General features: G+C 35.1%; 1 long non-coding RNA gene across 1 annotated transcript in view; it reads left to right on the top strand.

Moving 5' to 3' along the window:
* Positions 1-12,095: 12,095 nt before the first annotated feature.
* LOC123384654 overlaps positions 12,096-24,000 on the top strand; it is a 162,760-nt gene continuing 150,855 nt past the window's right edge. The window contains exons 1-2 of the long non-coding RNA XR_006596118.1: positions 12,096-12,433; positions 18,080-18,183. This is a non-coding gene — a long non-coding RNA (uncharacterized LOC123384654). The remainder of the gene's footprint in view (positions 12,434-18,079; positions 18,184-24,000) is intronic.

Raw genomic sequence — 24,000 nt, 5'->3', positions numbered from 1 at the left:
TCAAGCTTTGTTTTAAATAACTGCAATATACTAAAAGGTTAAAAGGATTAGATTTTAGTTCTCCATTCACTGAATATTTTATTAATGTTTCCAACTGGTTTCAAATAAATTTTAACTAAAATATAAAGTGCTGCTTTAAGAAGTGTCTAATACCACACTGGATTCTTGAAGGTGATTTTTTTCCAAAGGTCAGACACTTCTTAAATACAACTATAATGGGCACTAGAAGAAAAAGATGTAATATCATGCAATAATTACTGTTGTTTTGTTCAAGAGTTACATAACTAAAATGTGTTAGTTCAGTTACATTCAGTCTTTGTGAGTGTGGGTCTCTGCATATGTGTATGCATGTGTATGTGTGTGTATATGTCTGTTTATGTTAATTTTTGATAGCTACAGCTTCTACTTCAGTTGCTGGAATATGACAATTTATTTGAATATAAGAGTAAATTATGTTAATGTCTTGAAGTCTATTTCAAGTATACATTCTATCCCATATGTTTTTAAATGTATTAAGGATTTAAAAAATTTTTTTAACGTTTATTTATTTTTGAGACAGAGAGAGAGCATGAACGGGGCGGGTCAGAGAGAGAGGGAGACACAGAATCTGAAACAGGCTCCAGGCTCTGAGCTGTCAACACAGAGCCCGACGCGGGGATCGAACTCACGGACCACGAGATCATGACCTGAGCCGAAGTCGGACGCTTCACTGACTCAGCGACCCAGGCGCCCCAAGGGTCTTTTTTTTTTTTTTAAATATGATACTCTGCCCTACCAAAATTTATCTTTAATATTGACTTTATAGTAGCATTGACTAATGTTTCTGTTTAATCTTTGACAAAATGAACGTCTAACAGCTTCACTCTGCTTTTATAAATTGGATAAAAATATGCAACCCATATCAAGTATTAAAAAACTAATTTGAAGTATCTAATGGCACTGATATAAAACTGGAATAATTTCGTTATCTATGAAGAGTTTTCTGATAACAAAGCTACATATTGACTACTTTTCATGATAATTAAGAAAAACTGAAGATGAAAATAGAACAAAAATAAAAGAACAATCTTTGAGTGAAAATTTGTTTTTCACAGAATGATATGTGAGCACTCTTTCATATCTACATTAAGTTTATAAAGATAATAATAGAACCTGACCAAAGTAATAGGGATAGACAACAGAACTCTAACCAGGTGACAATTTCAAATGTGGTTCTCTGAAAGAAACATAGTTCTTTACCACAGAAACAAAGAACATAGTTCTTTACCATAGAAACTTCAGTTGCTAAATCCTTCTATTTGAACACACGCTTCTTCACACATCAACTAGCTGTACTAATTCTTCCTCAACAGATTTGATATCTTGTTGCCATGTGAGGCAATAAATGTTGCCAGCTTTCTATGTAGTTACATTATCAATAACAACTTTCTTGAAGTATAAAAATGTATAACTCAATTTACCATTAAATGTATATATATTTTTAGTTTATTGCTACTGAATTTTTTTACTAATACAAAACAGCCAAACAAAAGCATGACCAAGCAATAAATATAGAGCTGTAGCTTTGAACCATAAATGACAAAAATAATCAGTATGACAAAAGTATCCGTACCGATATATTCTACTGCAGGCTACTCAATTTCTGTGTAATACATATATTTAAAATATAATTAATATATGACTTCTCCTTACTCCTGGTGGCTTTTGGTATTCTTGTGAACATCATCGGGTGCCATGCATGACATGGCTAGCCATTTATCAAATGGCCAGGAAAGACAGCTGAGTGAGAGAACGTACTTCACTTTATTAGTCAGAATGCTATCCTTGAAGAGGTTTGTTCCCTTGGGTCTTGGAAAGTTTAGGAAACGAGAACTGGGTTTTTAGATGTCTTTCAGATTTAATTGTTAAAGCTCAGTTCACTACCCACGAGTCTCTCACACACCACCACAGGGACAAAGACAGAAGATGAAAGTACAAAGTGAAAATACGTCGAGACTCCCCTAGGAGAATGCAACTATTGATAATAATTTTTAAGAACAACAACAAATCAGGAACAAATGCTAATGAACCGGATGGGTCTCAAGGACAGTAGGTGTACACCGGGTATCTCCCAGGAAAACCAACATTTGGAAACCCATGATAGTAGAACTTCTTTACCATAGAACCACATTTGAAATTGTCACCTGGTCAGAGTTCTGTTGCCTATTCCTATCATTATGGCGAAGGGCCATTATTGTCTTTATAAACTTAAAGCTGGTATGAATCTTAACATTCCAGGAAGGGAAAAAAAACACCTCAGTCTGGTAGCTATTAGATAGTGGGTCTAAGTATCTGAATGGATTGCTAATCACAAAATAAACTAAATAATCTCATTTTTAATCCAGTTACATTTGTGCACATTAAGTCTATTTAATAACTTTAGTCTGGAATTACAATCATATAATATTCTTCTCATACAACAGTAAAAACTTTTTTAAAATGCTGAATGTATTTCAAAGTCAGAAAACACATTGGATTAAAGAATACTTGCTTGCTTTGTGAGGGAGGTGTGAAAATAGAAAACTATAAATAGTAACACAAAGGTCCTTTCACCATTAACATCTGTTACAGCCACGGTTATTAATATTATAACTGTTTTTCACAGCAGGAATGGTTTCAACTTCCATTTTATAGTACAACAAATAATTTGGGAAATGATTAATGAGATTTTTAATTATAGATTGAGTTTATCTTAAAACAATCTGTGGCACTACAGCTGGAAAGGATCAGGCTTTAATTACATTCAGGAAAAACTCCACAGTGAAGCAAAACACGTCCATTTTAGGGTGCCCAGACCTTCCCCATGACTGGTTCACCTTCACACTTGGCTGCCTAGCTCCGTTTTTTAGCACATGGTGCTAATGAGGCCACGGTCATGTTTTCACTCCCCATATGTGCCAGTTAGCTTACCTCCGTTCCAGGGCTACAGATTGTTTTCCTAAACTTGTACCGCACTCAGAGATTTCTCCACGCATTCACCGGTGACATCTGGCAAAAAAGCATGGAAGATTCATCATAAAATTAAAACTACTGCTGATTGCTTGGAGAAGGGGTTAAGGAGGCTTACTTGGAAAAATCAGTGTCATTCTATTTTTCAAAATGACATGTTAATTCAGAGGCTTCCTTTGACTTGATTACTAGTAGTTTTACTTCAAAACATTATCACTTAAGGGAGGCAGCATAGAATGAAAGAACACTAGACTAGGATTTTAAAACCTAGACTTTATTCTGATGGCTTAACCAAAGTAGCTGCACGGCCTTGAACTGTTGTTGCATTAACCTATGCTCATTATCCTTATCTGGAAAGTCTGCATATTGCCTCAGATAATTGTCCATCCCCCAGGCGAACTCTAAGTGTTCATCATTCCAAGGCTCGAGATGTCAGGCACTGGAAGCATTATTGGATGTGAAACTGGAGGCTGGAAGGGGGATTTGATGCATCTTAAAACCTCAACTGGAGCCTCAGGCAGATGGTTATTAGTTGTTAGTTGTCAGGATCTCTTGTTGAGCAAAAATGGGCTCCCATTGACTTCTAGGTGCTTCTATTCTGTAATGCTGGTTTGATAGTTTGTTGCTTATAGGAAGTGTGCAACATCAGCCTTCAGGCCAGGGGGAGAAATGCATGATATTGGTCTCCATGAATTTTCTGGCTATCTTTCTTTTGTTTATTGCAGCAGACCTCTGCCATAGGCTTGGAATGAATATATTCTCCTTGTCAAGTCCTGGTAATTATTTTTCACCATAAGCACAGAGCCCTTTTCAGCCATGCATCAGCGAGTAACTGTCAGAAGACAAGGGCCATGACAAGAAATGTCCCTCCTTAAAATGATTTATTTATTTCTACCCAAAAGACACCTTGTTGAGGGGAGAGGTTGACATGAAGTCTTTCTGCTCCACATAAAAATGTTCTTGTTTACCAATCTAAAAAGGAATAAATAAAGCTGTGTTTAACATAAGTGCCTATCATAAAGACTTAGTGTTTGTTGTTAACAAATATAGGCTAAATACAAACTAACTAAAGCAATTCTTGTTGAGAAATATAGATTATTACATCTAAAAAGCAACAGTACCCATTTTTTTTTTTAGTTTATTCATAGTAACTAAGACAGGGGTGGAGTAAAGTGGGAATGCTGTCATTTATTAAAGAATGAATTTCCATGGTTTAGTGTCCCTGAGACATAAGTTTGAGTATTGTTCCTTAGGCACTTAGCAGCAAGTGTACATAATACAAAGACTTCATTTGCTTTCATTCACACACACACACACACACACACACACACACACACACACAGTATTAATGGTCATTTAGTCTATGCTTCCATTCCACTCCATTGATTCTAGTTGGTTATAGTTCTGCAGCTTTTGTCACTCTCTCTATTTCACCCTGGTTCCCTGTGCAGAATGGAAATAATAAGCATTACAGTCTGTGGCCAGAAATTTCGCAAGAATCTAGCATATTCGTTTTGTATAAATGTGTGGAAAATTTGGTGAAATCATTAAAGGAGAAACACCCTCCTTGATGAGGGAGAGGGCTCATGTCCAACTGGGGAAACATACAGACCAGACCACCTCAGTGCATTTCCTGCCATTAAAATTCATGATATATGATGTTGTGCTAGTAAAATAACTTCATATTTATAGGAAACAGATCCATTAACTAATTTTAACTGAGAATAATTTTTTTAGCATTTTTATTTTGATATGGGGCCTAGAGGTCACTAAGTATCTGTTTATATCCTCTGTATAGAATTTAACTGAGTAAGAGAAGACTAGTTGATAGAAAATAGGTTTTAGAGAAAGTGTAAATTCTAAGTTGTGAGGACAATCACAATGAATGGAAAGTTAGGATTTTTCCTCCTGCATTCCAACTCCTCCCCTGTTCCCTCTTCATGATGTCACATATTGGATAAGAAAATATTATGAGAAATATCTCAAATCAGAATCAAAAGTTTGATGTTGAAAGACTGAAAGCACTGTGTTTAAGACTAGGAGACAGAGAATAATGCCAAAAATCACCCTCATATTATTGTTCTGGCACTAAGGGAAGAAACTATTAGAGCCAAGAAAGACACGAGAGATGTAAATATGAAAAAAAGAGGCAGAGTGAAATGTATTATTCTCAGTTGATCTGATTATATGCATAGATAATCTAAAATAATAAGTTTTGAGTCAATAATCGAATTAAGTAAGATGGCAGGTTAAATTAACAATCACCAATCAAGAACTTTTTAATATGCAAACTATCGTAAGATAAACAATATTTTGGAAAAACAATTCATTTCAATAGCAAATAAAAATAGAAGTTCTTCCTTAACCTATCTGTTCAACACAATAACAAGTAAATCACAGAGGGTATGTTTTTAATAAATTGGCAAAATATGCTAACTTTCTTGTGGAAAATGAATTAGTTTGACATGAAAGTCTGTAAAAGAAGAGTGGTAAAGTGGCTAGAATCTTGGGTAGCAAAATATAGTTTGAAGCAATACTATATGAAATTAATTTTAAATAATTTATGGATTTTTATTCTTATATCTCATTTTAAAATAACAACCTGGTTGTCCATAAAACATGTTTAGATTATAAGACATTTTTATGTTTGAGTATTAAATTCCTGACTATTAAGCAAAGGTTGTTATTTTAAAGTCTTAACATTACCAGTATTTCCAAATCATAGCATAAGGATAAAGTTGCTTAAGGTCATGTTGAGGGACTGTTTAAATACTCTTTCTTCAGCTTGTAACCTGTTATGAAATTAAGAACCAGGTTTAAATAACTACAGAGATAATTCTAAAATATATCATTATGCTAAATTTTGGAAATTGAGCACATATTTTGTTGCATGGTTAGTGGAGATTTAATTGATTTGCCACATTTCTTAAATAAAGCAGATGCTTGTTAACTGGTTTACATCGTGTTTTCTTCTTCTGTAAAATAGCAATTGTGCAGAGGAATTGGAAGAACATATTTGAAAAGGCCGCTGTGCTGACACAAGTCACTGCTTTTCTTCCACTCATGCTTTCTTAGTCATCATAAAGCAGGTGCCCCAATGGCAGAAGATAAATAAATGTCCAGGACTAACTATCCTTTACTAACACCCAACAGTTTACCCTGCCCTTGATATTTGAAGAAATAACTCAAGCTTAATCTTAAATATCAGTATCAACGGTCATATACACTTCAAAAAAGTGTGCTAGAAGTAAGGTCCTTTAAAGTTAATTCAGTTGTTTGATGTTAACCGGCAGTTTGATGGTTTTAAATCCAAAATTAGAGAAATGGAAGAAAGGGTAAGACTATTGGAAAAACACAGTAGGGAATGTAAGTAGAGTGTGAAAACTGCTGGGGAACAGATTGCTGTTATAATTAGAGACAACATTTCACTCTCCTTTAAATACGAGTCCCTGGAAATTGCTCTGAGTGAAGGAGAGGGAGACACAGCTGTTTCAGTGTACAGCTGGTGGGAATTACAAAGACCAAAGTCAGGCATAAACCGGTTGAAAAGTAAACCAGCTAAGTAACAGTAATACCTGGCTAGAGCTTAGATGCAAATATATATTGTTCTTAATAAAATATAGGAAGCCCACCTGAGAGTTTTGATGGTGAAGAAGAAAATGCCCACCTGGTCCAACATATATTATGTCTCATATAAATCTTGAGAAGAACCAACCAAATATTTGGTGATGAATCACGATTCTTCTTCCTGTGCAGTGAAAAGACTGCAGTCGTGACCAGGAAGGACACTCCACATGCCCAATTTATTGGGCTCACCAGTTCTCTGTGTGTTCTCTGGAGAATCACACATCCTTTACCCTCTCTCTTATATTGTCTTGCTGCAGAAATGCTAGAAAGAAAGAAAGAAAGAAAGAAAGAAAGAAAGAAAGGAAGGAAGGAAGGAAGGAAGGAAGGAAAGAAAGAAAGAAAGAAAGAAAGAAAGAAAGAAAGAAAGAAAGAAAGAAAGAGAAAGAAAGAAAGAGAAAGAAAGAAAGAAAGAAAGAAAGAAAGAAAGAAAGAAAGAAAGAAAGAAAGAAAGAAAGACTCTTTTGGCTTAGAGTTTACCAAAATCTCAGAAATAGCAGAATTCCTCATGTGGTTCTCTTATCTTTTAATGTTATCAAATAATGGCATATACATTAGAGATTTCCTCCTCTTCCTTCTCCTCCTTCTTCCTTTCCTCTTTCTCTTCCTTCTTTATTTCACAGCACATAGAGAACCGTTCCTGCCAGTACATTAGCTGCACAATTGTACCAGCAGACCTAACCTCTAGATTCTCTTAGAGAGACTGTTATGATATTTGTCAAAAACGCATCATCTTGGGAGTGTGAGGATTGTCAAAGAGGTGGCAAGTGACTGTGAACTGGCCTCTAGGAACCCACAGGATGTCTGTGTTTGACCTTTGCCAATCATATTCAAAAGCAACCCGGGAAGCCTGATGTACTTGTCTCTACAATGCAGACAATTTTCACTTTTCTAGCCTTTGCTTCATTCTGCCTAGGAATAAAGGAGTATAAAGAGGAACAATCTCTCTCATAAGAATCCAGATGCTCAACCAGCATTTCTTCTCAGCTTATCCCTTCTCTATGATTGCTGTTCCATGTAATATTTGTACTTTAGCATCATGAAAAAAGGAGAAAATCTTTTATTCTACGTTAGGTCACATTTTATGCTGCGTTTTACTGGATTTGGTTTAATCAGCAGTTGCTGATGAATTTGTTGTACAAAAGTAAGAGATGTAGTAGTCCTAATCCCATCTCCCCTCCACTTGCATATGAAATAAATATTTGCCATATCTCAGTTTCATGTGTTGTCAGTTGTTTGTAAGAGTGTTTTGACTACCTCTCCTGACCAATAACATGATTTCATTTTTATTTTGAAAACTATGGAGGGGGGACAAAAGAAAAAATGAAGCCAAGTTACTGATGAAAAAGTTGTGGAATACAGTATGAAAACAATCTTAGGTCAACAAAGATGGTGACTCAAACAAGTTTTGAAAACAAAAGGCTTTGCTTAAACTTAGGAACTTCTTTTCATCTATTAGAATAGAGTTTTAGTGCAATTCCTTAGTTGAACTTCTCTGAAACCCCAGATGATACTATATTATACTCTTTAATAAGTACCCAGGATGCTTCAAATTTATTGATTACATTCAAAATAGTTTATGTAATGTCTATATTTCCCACTAGAAGAATTTCTGCATGAAAGAGAAAATATTTACCTCTAGTGCTCAGAAAAAGACCTGCACATACTAAATACTAATTAAACACTTCCTGATGTGCTAATTATTCATTCATTCACTAATCAACTCCACAGATTTTATTAAGCATCTGCCGTTGTGGAACTTACATATTCTAGTAAGAGATCAGACAATAAAAACATGTAAGTAAATTATCCATTTCATTAATAGGAGAGAAATGTTAACAGGGAAAAGGAAAAAAAATAGAACAGATTAAGGATTAAGGATGCTGGTATAGGGAGTCCAGTAAGATAGGCCTCATAAAGAGACTGTGAATAGAACAAATCCGAAGGAAGGGAGCTAGATTTACACTCAAATTCCTAAATGAAAACTACTCCAGGCAGAGAAAAAACAGGAAACATCTAATATATTCAAGGAACACAAATTACTTTTGTTGAAATATTATCAGAAATATAGATATATTTGTACTTTATCTCCCCTTCCTAAAAAGTCTTTGTGTTTGTGGGGTTTATTTTATTTTTTGGATGGCTTTACGGATTACCCATGAAATATTTTCACAGTTATGATGACAGGAATCCAAATACTGTCTTTTGACACCAGAGATCTGTTTTCCGACAGAGACATTCATTCCTTCCATCTGAAACGACCATGGAGAAAATAGAGTTGAGGTGTAATAGAGCTTAAAATCAACTTTATTAAATTGAATTTCTCCAGAATTGAGAAGACATCTCACTTTTTCTATCGCCTTCAGGTAAACACTTCCAAAGTGGTATTTTAATAACCATTTAAGCACACAAGGACAGCTGTTCAGGTGGTCTCAGAGAGGATGAAAAATTGCATATGTCATCTGCCAGAGCAGATACTAAATTACCTTGGCCTACAGAAACTTTTTATTTGCCTAGAAGGTATTTATTTTCCCACTTGAGGTGTTGGAAAAACAATGGTCCAAACTTCCTATGACAGAAAATATATCAGTGAAAACTCAGCATCAGTTTCTTTTATTATATACTGTTACTAGTGGCTGAAACTTTCTATGATAGAACATCAGTGAAAATAACATCGCTTTCATCTTTTACCAGATTCTCCTTTACTACGTTTCTGTGCTTACTGGTAACATATGCCAAGGGTTTGATCATTTTCTTAATATGCATTTCTTTAGCATTTCACAGCATATATTCAATCAAAACAACACATAGTTCACAGAGATTTAAATTACGTATTTTCTTCTCAAAGTTTGCTTAACTCATACATCGTATGTTACTTTTCTAATACTTTTTTTTCTTGGACATATTTCAATATAATCAATTTACTGAGCTTTGTTATTGTGCTCAAAAATGATTAATTAAGATATTATTTCAGTATTACACCTAACATTAAATATCAGTGAGAATACCTTAGAAAATTTGTGGAGATTTATGACAGTAGAGGAAAAGGAATGAATACAACAGTATAATTATTTTTGTTCCTTATTAAAATGCTTTTCAGTGTTATACATAATTCTCCATGGGAAGCAAATTTTTATTTTACATAAAAATGGTAACCAATAGTGACTTTTTGAAATAAGAATGAGGACAAAACACCTGATACTCATTAGGATAGCCAACATCAAAATAACAAGTGTCGGTGAAGGTGGGGACAAATTGGAATACTTGAACACAGCTGATGGGAATGTAAAATGGTATAGCTGCTGTGGAAAACAGTAAGAAATTTCCTCAAAACTTGAAAATAGAATTAACACATGATCTAGCAATTATACTTCTAGGTATATACCTATATATACTTTCAAATAATTGAAAGTAGGGTCATATATATATATATATATATATATATATACATATATATATATACATATATATATATACATATATATATATGTATATATATATAGGGAGGGGCAGAAGGAGAGAGAGAGAGAGAGAGCGAGAGAGAGAGAGAGAGGGAGAATCTTAAACAGGTGCCATGCTCAGCACAAAGCCCAACACAGGGCTCAATCTCACGACCCTGGGATCATGACCTTAGCCCAAATCAAGAGTTGGACGCTCAATCCACTGAGCCACCAGGCACCCCCCTCAAAGAGATGTTTGTATGCTCATATATATAAAAGCATTGTTCAAATAAGCTAAAATGTAGAAGTAGCCCAAGTGTCCATTGATGGATGAATGGATAAGCAAATGTATATATACAAAAATCTATATACGCAAAATGGAATATTATTCAGCTTTAAGAAGGTAGGAAATTCTAACAAATAGCACAACATGCATGAAGCTTACGGACACTATGCTAAGTGAATGAAGCCAGTCGATAAAAGACAACAACTGCATGATTCCACTTACATGCAGCACACAGAATAGTCAAATTTATACAGACAGAAATAAGAATGGTTACGAGGGGCTGGGGGAAGGGAGACTGCAGAATTTTCATCAGTTTTACAAGATGAAAAAAGTTCCAGAGACGGATGGCAGTGATGGCAGCACAGCATCATGAATGCATTTAATATCTCTAAATTGCACACTTAAAGTGGCAAATTTTGGGGCTGCCTAGGAGGCTCAGTTGGTGGGGCCTCTGACTTCTTCGGCTCAGGTCATTATCTCATGGTTTGTGTTGAGCCCCACATTGGGCTCTGTGCTGACAGCTCAGAGCCTGGAGCCTGCTTCAGATTCTGTGTCTCCCTCTCTCTGCCCCTCCCCTGCTCACACACTCTCCCTCTCTCTCTCTCTCTCTCTCACTCAAGAATGACTAAACATTAAAAAAAAAAATTGTTTTTAATGATAAATTTCGTGGCACCTGAGTGGCTCAATCGATTGAGCATCTAACTTCAGCTCAGGTCATGACAGCGCAGTTCCTGAGTTTGAGCCCTACATTAGGCTTTCTGCTGTCAGCATAGATCCTGCTTTGTATCCTTTGTCCCCCCTCTCTCTGCCCCTCCTCTGCTCATGCTGTCTCAAAAATAAACAAAAACATTTTTTAAAATGGTGAATAATTTTATGTTATATACATTTTCCCATATTAAAAACAATTGAAAACATAGATTAATATGAATCTAAGATAGAAATTTTGACTAAATTGTAAACACACTGAGCAATATTATCATATTAGTGTCAAAAACTGACAATAAGATGCCATCTCTGGTCCCCAGAATCTTAGCATCACATTGATTAATTAGGGTCCATACATAACAAGAAAAATGATGATATGTTTAATGTGAATATATATGTGTGTTCACCATTGACTAAGCTTCATTATGGAATTATAAATTATGATTATGTTTGATAAGTAATCTGATGAGAAAAAATATTATAGCTGTATGCACCTTGAAAATTTCAAATCCTATTTTGGCTTTTTCACTTAAACATTTTTGTAAGTTTATTTATTTATTTTGAGAGAGAGAGAGAGAGAGAGAGAACACAATCAGAGAGGAAATAGTGAGGGAGAGGGAGAGAGAGAATCCCAAGCAGGCTCTGCACTGACTGTGCACTTGAACCATGAGGGTCTTGAACTCATGAACTGTAGGATCATGACCTAAGCTGAAATCAAGAGTCACTCACTTACCTGACTGAGCCACCCAGGAGCCCCTGGCTTTTTCACTTTTAGTGGTTAAAAAGAGGTGTTATATAAAATGTATATATTCCTTAATTTTGCCTTCTAAACCAAAGTCCTTTTGGGAGGAAAAAAGCAGTTATGGCCAAGGTCTCCTTTTGGATTTACACCACACATATTCAGGGCTATCAAAATTTTTTTTTCCTTGTGATGACTTTTATTCAATGAGCATGTTGAAGGAGGTCATTGAGAGGACGTGGCCGCAGGTCGACCTGCGAGTCCATCCGGGCAATTATTGGGAGGCGCCTCACTCCCTCCGGTGGAAGGGATGTTCGCCGCACCCTTCTCGCAGCGGGAGCCACTTCAAGCCCAGGGCCTTGAGAGAGCAGTGTATTGTTGAGGCCCCCTGGGCACATACGTAGGGCAGAATCCAGTTGAGGTAGCTTCATGAAGCTGTAAGTTGCTGGCGGCGCTCGTGGAGATCTCCACGAGATCAGCCTCAGGAGTAAGTTCCCTCGCTTGCCCCTCCTGCCACCTACCGTTCTGGCCGGCTGCCTCTTTCTTCCGTGTCTCCGCGGCCTCGGTGGAGGCCAGTTTCAGGTTCCAGCGGGAGAGCGCCCAGGGCTGCGAAGCAATAGAGCAGAGAGCAGAATCCTGTCCCCAAGGCTGGTACGTGCAATTTGTAACCGGACGACCGCTAACAGTTTACCAATTTAAACTGTTTTAAAATACATCATCATATTTATCCGCTTACCTTATACAATCTAAGAACTGCCAAGTGTATAAATTAACTACAAATGCTGTTCGGCTTCTGTCTTTAAAAAAAAAAAAAATTTTTTTTTTTTTTTAAATTTTCACTTATTTTTGAGAGAGAGAGAGAGAGACAGAGCGAGTGGGCAGGGGCAGAGACAGAGGGAGACATAGAATCCGAAGCAGGCTCCAGGCTCCCAGCTGTCAGCACAGAGCCTTGATTCGGGGCTTGAACTCATGAACAGTGAGATCATAACCTGAGTCAAAGTCCAACGCTTAACTGACTGAGCCACTCAGGTGCCCCAAGTCTGGCTTCTTTCTTTAGCAGAAAATATGCCACTGCTTTGTGTTTCCTCCCGGAGAGGCTACATTTCAAGAATTAATTAAGTGGCCTCCTACAGAGCTGACCAAACAGTGCACACAGACCCATTTCTTCCACAGTATTCATAGATACCTTTCAAAATTTCCAGAGTTACTCAGGTGATACTTAGGAAACTAACGCTCTTTTAAAAGTCCATATAAGTTTTTATTATGCAAAAGCTTAAATTCTTTTCTTCCAAAAGTGATGAATAAGCAAGTTGAATCATGACCAATAATTTAGGTGAGTTGCTTTAAGTTGAATATAGACTAAATGAACATGGAAAAATATTTTTCATATACTGTATTCATTTATTGAACGACACTGCTTAATTTTGTCTTGGAAAAATACATCTATGTGTTCATATAATAAATTAATTTTGATATGTGCTTAAAAATGTTTTCTTACATGGAGTCCTGGGATGGCTCATTCGATTAAGCTTCAGACTTTGGCTCAGGGCATGATCTTGTAGTTTGGGAGTTCGAGCCCAACATCAGGCTGTCTCTGTCTGTTGTCAGTGCAGACCCCGCTTCAGATCCTCTGTCCCCCTCTCTCTGCCTCTTCCCCCCTTCTCAAAAATAAAATACACATTTAAAAATGTTTTATTAAATTAAAATATTATTTTACTGATATAGCTCATACAGAATGTCTATATCTTTTTAATTTGGGAGGTTTGTATCAATCTGTGGCAACCTAGGAAAAAAGAATAAATGTACATTTATACCTCATTTCACATATCTTCATCTCAGCTTTTGATTTCTGTGTAATTCAATAGATAGCTGCAGTTTCCCTATCAATTAGATACATGATGGCTGCATGAATTAGTAATTTGACTTCATCAAATAGAAATTTCTTTTTATTGCATAAGAGGTATAAAGGAGGACTGTTCAGACAAGGTATAGCAGCTTCATTGCATCCTCAGTGACCCTACCTTCTTTTAGCCTTCCATGCCATCATTCTTGGCATGTAGCATTTATCCTCGTTCTTATAAAATGGCTTCTGCATCTCTCGCTATCATACTTGTGTCCCAGAGTAAAAGATAGAGGAAAGACGAAAGGTGACCGTCAAAAGGTGCGCATGTATTCCATAGGTCTGCCAGCTCTGATGAGCGAAAAGCAAGAGATAAAACAGCTTTTATTATGAGAAAAAATATATGGTAGTCATTTTTAATTTTCTTGAAGCATAAGGGATTGGAATTGAGAACCAGATCATGGGCAGCAGTCCAGAGAGTTAGAAACCTTTTCATTGTAGCTATGAACAGAGCTATAACACCAAAGATAAAAGAGTGAGTAAAGCACTTGTTGTTATCCAGAATTAGGAAGAAGGCAAAGAAGAAAGCGACGATTAAACCAGAAAGAATCCATGCCAGAGTTTAAAGTGCACAGAAGTGCAGACTTTGGGAAATCAACATGGAGTAGTGGCTGGTTACAGTGATTGCATCTAAAGAAAACATGAAATAGGAAGGCATTCTTTACACTCCATGTACCTTTTAATTTCTTTTGCTGAGAAAGCTGTAGACTAAGTATGAGTGATTCACAACTGTTAAGAAGAAGTGAGAGCAGTTTGTTGCCAGTTAGAGGATTACTGTAAACATTTATTTATTTATTTATTTATTTATTTATTTATTTATTATCTTGGCTGGAGTATATGAGGGCCTGTTAGAATTACATCTAATACAGAAACTACAAAGCATTCAGTGCACATTTAAAGAAAACATAGACTTGCTGAGTCCTATGTTGAGGGATTTCACCTGTGTAAACACAGTAGGGGGATATTATATTGGTCCCACTAGTCTATTGAGCCTCCTGCTGTGTCAACCCAACTGTGGAAAGGCTTTTATGGATTAGTATAGCCCAGAATGTTTGGCTGGAGAAAAATTAACTGGCTAAAACAAAGCATCCCAAGAGGTTCTAAACACAAAACTGAGTTTGAAGGGACTCTCAATTTGTCTCTCTTTGTATATATGTGTATGTGTGTGTACGTATATATGTGTATATATTTCTATCTTTAACTTTTTTTAACATTTATTTATTTTTAAGAGACAGAGACAGAGTGCAAACGGGGGAGGGACAGAGAGAAAGGGAGACACAGAATCCGAAGCAGGCTCCAGGCCCTGAGCTGTCAGCACAGAGCCGGACGCGGGGCTTGAACTCACGAACTGTGAAATCATGACCTGAACTGAAGTCGGATACTTAACCGACTGAGCAATCCAGGTGCCCCTATATTTCTATCTTTAAAAGGAATAATTGAACTCTTATTTCAATTAAATAGCTTACAGAAAGTGCTAGCGAAGTTCTATCCCATAGTAAGTACTTGCTCAAAAGTAGCTCACATGAAAAAAAAAAAAAGGATAATTTTTCTTCAAGAACAAAATACATTTATACATACAATTGTTTTCCAAGAGTTTAAGTTAGAAGGTGCTGTTTTATACATCACTGATTTTCAAAATTTGGAGCTTCGAAACCCTTTTGTAAAAACTATTTTATGGAGACTTTCAGTGTCTAAAAAGGGAAAAGAACTGTTCTAATTAAAACAAAAGTCTGGAACCATGCCTGCTCTGTCCCTCAATAATGCCTTCGAGACTCCTGGGGCAACTCTCAGTGGCTCTAGGAGTCCTCAAACACATTAAATCTAACAGAACAGGCCATGCAGAAAATGATCCTTCTAGTTTTAAGGTAATATTTCAAATTTGGAATATTCTTGTCTGTCTATATTGTACATTGCTCGATGATAATAAATTATGAACAGCAGCTGCTTCCTGTTCTGTTTTAAAAAGTAGTTTTACTGAAATCTCCTGCTGTAATATATTTAAGAAGACTTTGAGCTGGTGAGAACCAAGCTATTAAATTAGGCTATTGGTCTACACTCCTCTGTTCAAATTTATTACAATGAGTCACTTCTAGTACATCTGTTCTTTTGTACAGCCCTCTCCATTCTCCTCATACACTAATCTGGGGATTAAAGTGTCATTCTTCAATTATTTTCATTTGGATTCTTATTCGGCGTTTTAAATCTAGAGCAAGCGGCATAGACACAAAATTGGATTATTTGGAATTTGTGTCAGGGATGGTGTCTGGTGCCAGAGCCCAAAAGTAGCACTTGTAAAGAAGCAGTGGCTCCTTTAGACCACGATTCATCTGGGACCTGACCTTACTTCTCATATATTTTCCAAGCTTGGCTTAATGTTCTAATCATTGATTTTATAAACTGAATAATAAATTCTCATGGATTCCATTTTTGAAATAATAACAAAGTCAGACCTGGTTTCTCAGAACCTGATTGGTTCCTTAACCTTTATGTGTGTAAACTCATAAACTCATACACACACACTTCTGTGCTCATACAACCATTTAACTATGGGGTTATTCTAGAGATCACTGGTTAGAATACAATTCTCTGTATTTTGCTTCGTTGATTCTATCAGGTTCTCAATACCTGATTGTGGCTAATAATACTAATTTAACTTTAATAGTAGATGCTATAAATTTCTAAAGTTGATGGGTTACATACAGTTTTAATTTTGGTAATTGAATAATTGTGTTAAATACTGATGCTTCTAATATATACATTGAGTTTGTACCTCATACTATTAAATGCATAAATGCTCCCAATTCGTAGCTTAAGGGAGCATACATTTTGAAATCGTTTTGAGGGGCGCCTGGGTGGCTCAGTCGGTTAAGCGGCCGACTTCGGCTCAGGTCATGATCTCGCGGTCACTGAGTTCAAGCCCCACGTTGGGCTCTGTGCTGACAGCTCAGAGCCTGGAGCCTGTTTCAGATTCTGTGTCTCCCTCTCTCCGACCCTCCCCCGTTCATGCTCTGTCTCTCTCTGTCTCAAAAATAAACGTTAAAAAAATTTTGAAATCGTTTTGAAGAGTAATACCTTTAAAATGTATTTCCTTAAGACTTAAAATGTGAAATTTGTCTATTTTTTCAGCTGTTTTAAGTTGACAGCAAAATTCAATGGAAAGAAGAGTTCCTACATATCTCTTGCCCTGATAACATTCACCAGATTGGTACATTTGTCACAATTGATCCACCAGCATTAACACATCATTATTACCCACAGTCCATAGTTTACCTTAGAATTCACTCTTGATGTTACATGTTCTATGATTTTTTTCACAAATCTCTTATGACATGTATACAATTATTGTGTCCTACAAGATAGTTTCACTGCCCTAAAAATACCTTATTCCCTACCTGTTCATTTCTCTCTCCACACAAACCCCTCATACTCGCTAATACATTTACTGTCTCCACAGTTTTGCTTTTTCTAGAATGTCATATAGTTGGAATGATACAGTAAGTAGATTTTTCTGATTGCTTTCTTTCACTTAGTCATAAGCATTTAAATTTCCTCCATGACTTTTCATGGCTCAATAGCTCCTTTCTTTTTACCCATGAATAACATCCCGCTGTACAGATGTATCACAGTTGATTTATCCATTTACCTACTGAAGGACATCTTAGTTGCTTCTAAGTTTGGAAATGATGAATAAACTGCTAGGTACATACAAGAGCAGGCTTTTATTTAGACATAAGTTTTCCACTCATTTGGATAATACTGAGGAGCACAATTGCTAAATTGTATGGTAAGGGTTTGTTTAGTTTTACAGGAAACTGTGAAGCTACCTTTCAAGTGGCCATAGTAGTTTGCATTCCCACCAGCAGTGGATGAGAGTTCCTGCTGCTCCACCTTCTTCCCGCATTTGGCATTGTCAGCATTATGGATTTTAGCCACTCTACTATCGTTGTCCATTTTGAACTATGCTGTTTTTCTGATGCATTGCTGTTACTTTTCTGTTATTTTGGTTTGTTCTTCATAAAAAGATATCTTATCAGTAATGCCTAATCAGAAAATATATGACAAAATTCCCATTTTCATGAATATATCAAAATATTACCGTGATTTGCCTAAGAAATTTCCCAGTGATTATTTCTTGTGGATGGTCTTAATCTCCTTATTGCTTCTTTCCCTGAAGAGAGCAATCACTGTGGTTTTCTTCCCTTAAATTATGTTCAATAAAGATAATCATCTTTATTGAAAATAATCTTCCAGTCTTTCTCTGGGGAATCAGATTTTATCTTATGTAAGCAGGTTAATTTCTTGCTTAGCATATATCGATTCTTTTACTGTGGTAGATACTGTTGGTTGCTTTCCTGGCTTTCTCTCTTCCTCACCAACTGACTCCTGATTTTGCTTAGGTGACAAATGACCAGCCCTAGGGAAGAATCTAGGGAAGTCACACCATTTTGTCTCTACTTGGAGCACTGGAACTTATGCTACTCAGTTCTACCAAAGTGGAGAGGTAAGACATAGTCCATGATGCCTTAAAAAATATTTTGTTTCTTGATAAAAATAGAAATAGATGGGGGTGCCTGGGAGGCTCAGTCGGTTGAGCGTCCAACTTCAGCTCAGGTCATGATCTCACCACTTGTGAGTTTGAGCCCCGCGTTGGGCTCTGTGCTGACAGCTCAGAGCCTGGAGCCTGCTTTGGATTCTGTGTCCTGCTCTCTCTGCCCCTTCCGCGCTCGTGCTCACTCTCTCTCTCTCAAGAATAAATAAAACATTAAAAAAAAATTAAACATAGAAATAGACGGAGAGAAGTTCCTTTGGTTGTCTTCTTTCTGAATGGGTCTATGAGAATATGATAACTGGAGCAATGGCAGCTACCTTGTGACAATGAAGAAAGAAGTAACATGTTGAAAATGCAGATGGAAAGATGAGAAGAACTTGTTTTTTTAATGTTATTTTTGACTTCTAGAATTGCTCACAGTACCAACTATTTCCAGGCTGTTTGCTTTGTGAGATACTTAATATTAAAGACACTGTGATCTTGTATTTTACTTGTAGCCAAACAGATCCTAACTGAAACTGTCCTCAAAATGGAAGACTTAGTGTGAATGGCCATGCCCATATCTTTGAAATATTGCCAACATTATCTACGTTACAAAAAGATGGCAACTGGCTTTCTTGCAGTCCAATTAAGGCCTAAACATGTCATGTACAGGGTACTGGATATTACTTATTTACACATTTTGCCTCCTCTCAAAATTCATATTTATAAGAATAAATACTTACATATTTATATAAATAATATTTATATTCAAAGCAACTTTTTGTTTGTATTTTGCAATTGTATCTTTATCTTATCTCAAGCCACTTTAAATAGAAAAGAAAAACTCACAATATATTCAGATACCTACATCATCTGTCAAATTGTACCCCCAAATTAGAAAATATAAGACAAAAGTTCATAATATCTCTAAGTAAAATTTCTAATATGTATGGTTTTTCTTCTTTGTTTTCTGTCTTGTAATACTTATTTTTAGTCTTTGAGTAGAGCCAAATGGATTATACAGTTCCTTCTTCTTGATGATCAGCAACCTCTACCCAGCCTACCATGAAACAACTCTTATGCAAAACATACATTTTATTAATAAAGTTATTTTTTTTTAGATTGATATCAGTAGCAGATGGATTAAGCCACTTGCGGTTTCTTCCTTTTGCACTTGGAATAAAATTAAAGTCATTACCACTAGGGGTAATGCTGCTAACTATCTCTCTAGCTGTATCTTCACAAAATTTCTATCTTTAAGAGTCTCAGAGTTGCTGAAATTCTCCAAAATATTTCCAAACACAGACCCCAGGGCTTTACAAACACAAGACCTGGGATAGTCTTCTCCCAGAGAACTTCACTCATCATCATTTAGCTTTCCCTGAAAATATTACCAACTCAGATGATCTTTCCTGTTCACTCCACTGAAGGTTCTGCCTCCCATCTACTCAACACAAGATGGCTTTTATTGTTTTTTTCATACTGCTTTTCTCATCTTGAATACATGTTTTAATCTGTTTGTACTTCATTATTGTCAACCCATTTCTCCCACCATCAACACAAAGTATGACTCATGAGAGTATCTTATAAATTTCACTCTCATCATAATGCTTGGCAAACAATTGTTTTGAAAGTATCTTTTTCAATAAAGTAGATGATTAAATGAATAATGATTCATAATAACGATAAGTAAATAAAAATAATTTTTGACTGTTTTTCCTTCCTTCACTCTCAGTAGCTTAAACTTTAGCCCACTCAGAAAGTTGGCTTACCTTTTCACTTCTTGTTCAACACTACCCCTTTTCTAAGTTCCTTTCCAGGTCTTGTTATTCTGCTAAGCCATTTAGTAATGACTTGAGTATCTTTTTCTATCCATGGCCTTGACATCGAAACTTCCATCTTCCAAAAGGTTCATTTTGTGATTTTCAAAAAAAAAATACAATCTCTTTCTTAGAAATGCTCTGATATCAGTTGCTAAATTCATATTTTTCTGCCACATCAGGTCAGATAACCAGTGTCCTTCTGATAATACTTACCCAGAGATAAACATTTACCTAGAGTTTTTATTTTCATCCATCCTATTGAGCTATGGTTGAATTATTTTTGAACATCCTAAAAATATTTTAAAATTGTAGCTATTCTAATTATCTAATTATCATATTTATTATATTCATAATAAATAGTTTATAATACTTAATGGCCTTTAAAAAATTTTTTTTTCAATGTTTATTTATTTTTGAGAGACAGAGAGAGACAGAGTGTGAGTAGGGAAGGGGCAGAGAGAGAGAGAAACAGAATTCAAAGCAGCCTCCAGGCTCTGAGCTGTCAGCACAGAGCCCACCATGGGGCTCGAACCCACGAAGCGTGAGATCATGACCGAGGCCAAAGTCGGACACCCAACCAACTGAGCCATCCAGGCGCCCCCTTAAAGGCTGTTTAATAGCCATTAAAGAAACACACAAAATTAGTTTATAAGTTTCTATTTTTCAGAGTTAGTATTATTGAGCATAATTGAATTCAGCAAATATGACAAACACAAAAACAACATAGAAACTTAGGGTCATTCTCACTTAGAGAAAAAGAATGGTGAACATTTTTGCATATTCAAATATTTTCTTGTTTACACAAATGTACTCTATACATGGATATACACAATCATAACATTATACATCCATTTAAAATAATTCCATATTATTCGTTTTCCCCAATGTTATGTTTCAAATATTCTAACTAATATGGGACCTTATCTAAAATGACTGTATCATTAATTGTATTGGCCTGAATTGGTATTAGACCAATTTATATTAAGGTGTTATTTTTGTTAAATATTAGCAGTGATCTTTGACATGTTATACATTTCTTACAGCTACAAATTCCTCATTGCTGAAACACATAGAAAGTGTCTAAATTTAGGGATGCCATAGAAATTGAATGAGACAAAAATATACATATACCTATATGTGTTATATATAATATATGTGATTATGTAGCTGTGATTATATAATATACACATACATATATACACATTTCTGTATGCAAATATATTATATATATAATGTATATATAATATGTTAGTACATGGTAGCTATGATTTTTCAAAGTTCTTCATATCACCTGTCATTGTAGCTACCCAATATATAATTTCTGAATTTTATTTAATTACTGGTATGAACCTTAATTTATTAAATGATTTATATATCTTGGGATATTTACCTTTTTCTGATTATGATATATAGCAAATGTTTTAGGAACTATTTCTATTAATACATAGGTTTAATATTAATATAGACATAAATTTAGATTGCGACAAAAACCTTTTCTTAGTTATTCTTCAAGATTGGCCCTACTTATACTAAGGCACATTTACATAATGCTGTCCTTTCATAGACAGAAAATACCTTTAGAATTCATGTACTTGAAAGCATTTATTGAAGCCACATATGATGTCTTGAGAATATGACAGATTGCATATTGAATAAAAGATTAATATTGTAAAGAGATATGCTTCTTCCAGGCAAATGTTTATCAACAGAGCATATCTTCCCTTCCACCTTCCCCCCTCCATCCCAGTCTGCACAGGTGGTTTGGAAATATGCAAGGCTTTCTTGAAAGTTCCAGTGATTGAGGTTGGTGTGGGCATTTAGATTTGAGCTGGTAGAACTGGTTAACACCCCCAAGTTTCACATGACATTCTACACTAAAGTAATAATCCTTTTTAAAATGTCAAAACTAACCCCATTTGAAATAATGGAAGGTATGTATATAATATCTATATGGAATTAAAATTTAGATTGCTCAACTTGTAATGTTGCATAATACCAAACCTTGAAAAAACAATAGTATCAGAATCCTCTACCTTTAGTTAAAAGAAAATTTCTCTAAAAATATATTAACTTTGCCATCTTGGGCTTTCTTGTTATATTATCTTGTCTAATGTAACCACATACCATTCTCAAGACTTAAAACATTTATTTACCCTTTTCCAATTTTTTTACTTCTTTTTATGTTTTATGTGTTTTTGTTTTAGCCAGAAATTCTCAAAAAAATGTTAAATAAAAAATTTTATAGTGGTCATATTTTTTGTCACTTTTGGTAATAGTGGAAAAAACTGGAAATTCTTTATAATACTTTGTTATTTTAATAAGTATTTAAATTGTCACTATTTTGATTGTTTAAGACTGTGTCTTACTTTTAAAATTATCAACAATCATTCTGATATCTTCTTTCATAGTTTTTAACTTGTTTTCTCCATAATAATTAAAATAGTGTATTTCCAATGTCAAATTTCTCAGTTGTGAAAAAATTCAAATGATATGTATAGAGATATCAAATGATATGTATAGAGACACTATATTTTAGACTTTTAAAAAGGAATAATACTTCTCTTTAGGATTTAACAGTATATATAAGATCATTCCTTCAAAGAAAGACCAACTATCATGATATTACATTATTATTTTGTATTCTTTTATTTATTATTTTTTAAATACTTAATTCAACCCAATTCTTTTCTGGTAGAGTGTTTAGTCATCTAATACTTTTAATAAAGTAAAGATCTTCTTCATGGATCTTTCCCCCTTTTGTTATAGCTGCTTTTATGTTTTCTGGTGATTTGTTGATCTATACTCAAATCCATATTGGCCTCTTCCTCAAACTGTTTCAAGTTTATCATCCAGTTCCATCTGGGCAAAGTAATCATGTTAACTATTTACCATATGTTTGATCTGCTCTTGCTCTGTTAATAAAATTCAAGGAAGACAAGAACTCCCACTAGAGATCCCTAACCTCTGACTTCAGCTACCTTTCAGGCTAGACAGCAAACAGCCTGTATAGGCCAAATAGTATATTCTAGAAGCACTTTTTTTCACTAGCCTAAAGTTTGCTTTCAACTTCAGGGTAACAGTCTTTCTCTAAAACCTCAGCTCTTCATCCTCATATTTATCATTGTTGTTTAAATGTGGATGGTCCATTTCCAGCCCTTAGAACTATATTCCCTAACCACTCTACAAATCTGGTCAAAATGAAGAAAAACTACAGATGCTTACTGATAGGATTTGTAGGAATGTTAAATAAAGTAATTAAAGTCCTTAGCCCTGTGTCTGGTAAATCAATAGTGCTCAGTAAATGTTTGCAATTATTATTCTTTAATTATCATAATCACCAAACCTTCCCCAAATTATTTTGCTTTGCATAAAAGTTGTATTGGAAAATCTTTCCTTATCAATATATTAGTAAAATGTCGATAATTAGAAATTATAAGAAATACACTATAAAGTATATTCTAGTCACTTAAAATTAAACCTGTACATGGAATAGTCTATTTATTACACTTTAAAGTCAGAATCATAGAATTTAAGAGATAGGAAGGACTTAAGATTTTCCTCACTTTAAGATCCTCTGTCAATGGTGAAGCCAGAAAGAATGTGATTTGTCCAAGGACTTTTCATCAAAGCCTCATTAAAACAATTAATATTAGAGGAAAATAGATTTGGTGCATGTTAAAAAATAAATTTCTATGTTTAATCATTATCAGAAACTACAAAATATCAGAGTCCCTTATTTCAGTTATCATTTCTAATATTATTTTAGTGTACATTTTAAGACTGTAATTTCAACTCAGGATTCAACATCACTGGTTTGTTAATTTTATTTATATGAAAAAGAGTGCCTAATATGTACTATCATGATGCTAAGCATTTTATAAATAATACCAAACTTAAGCTTCACATAACCCTATCAAATAAGTACTCTTATTCCCATTTGATACAGAGGGAATTGACAAAAGGA

This window comes from Felis catus, chromosome A1, assembly GCF_018350175.1.
Source record: "Felis catus isolate Fca126 chromosome A1, F.catus_Fca126_mat1.0, whole genome shotgun sequence".
Taxonomy (NCBI): domain Eukaryota; kingdom Metazoa; phylum Chordata; class Mammalia; order Carnivora; family Felidae; genus Felis; species Felis catus.
This window is presented reverse-complemented; position numbering and strand designations above follow the sequence as displayed.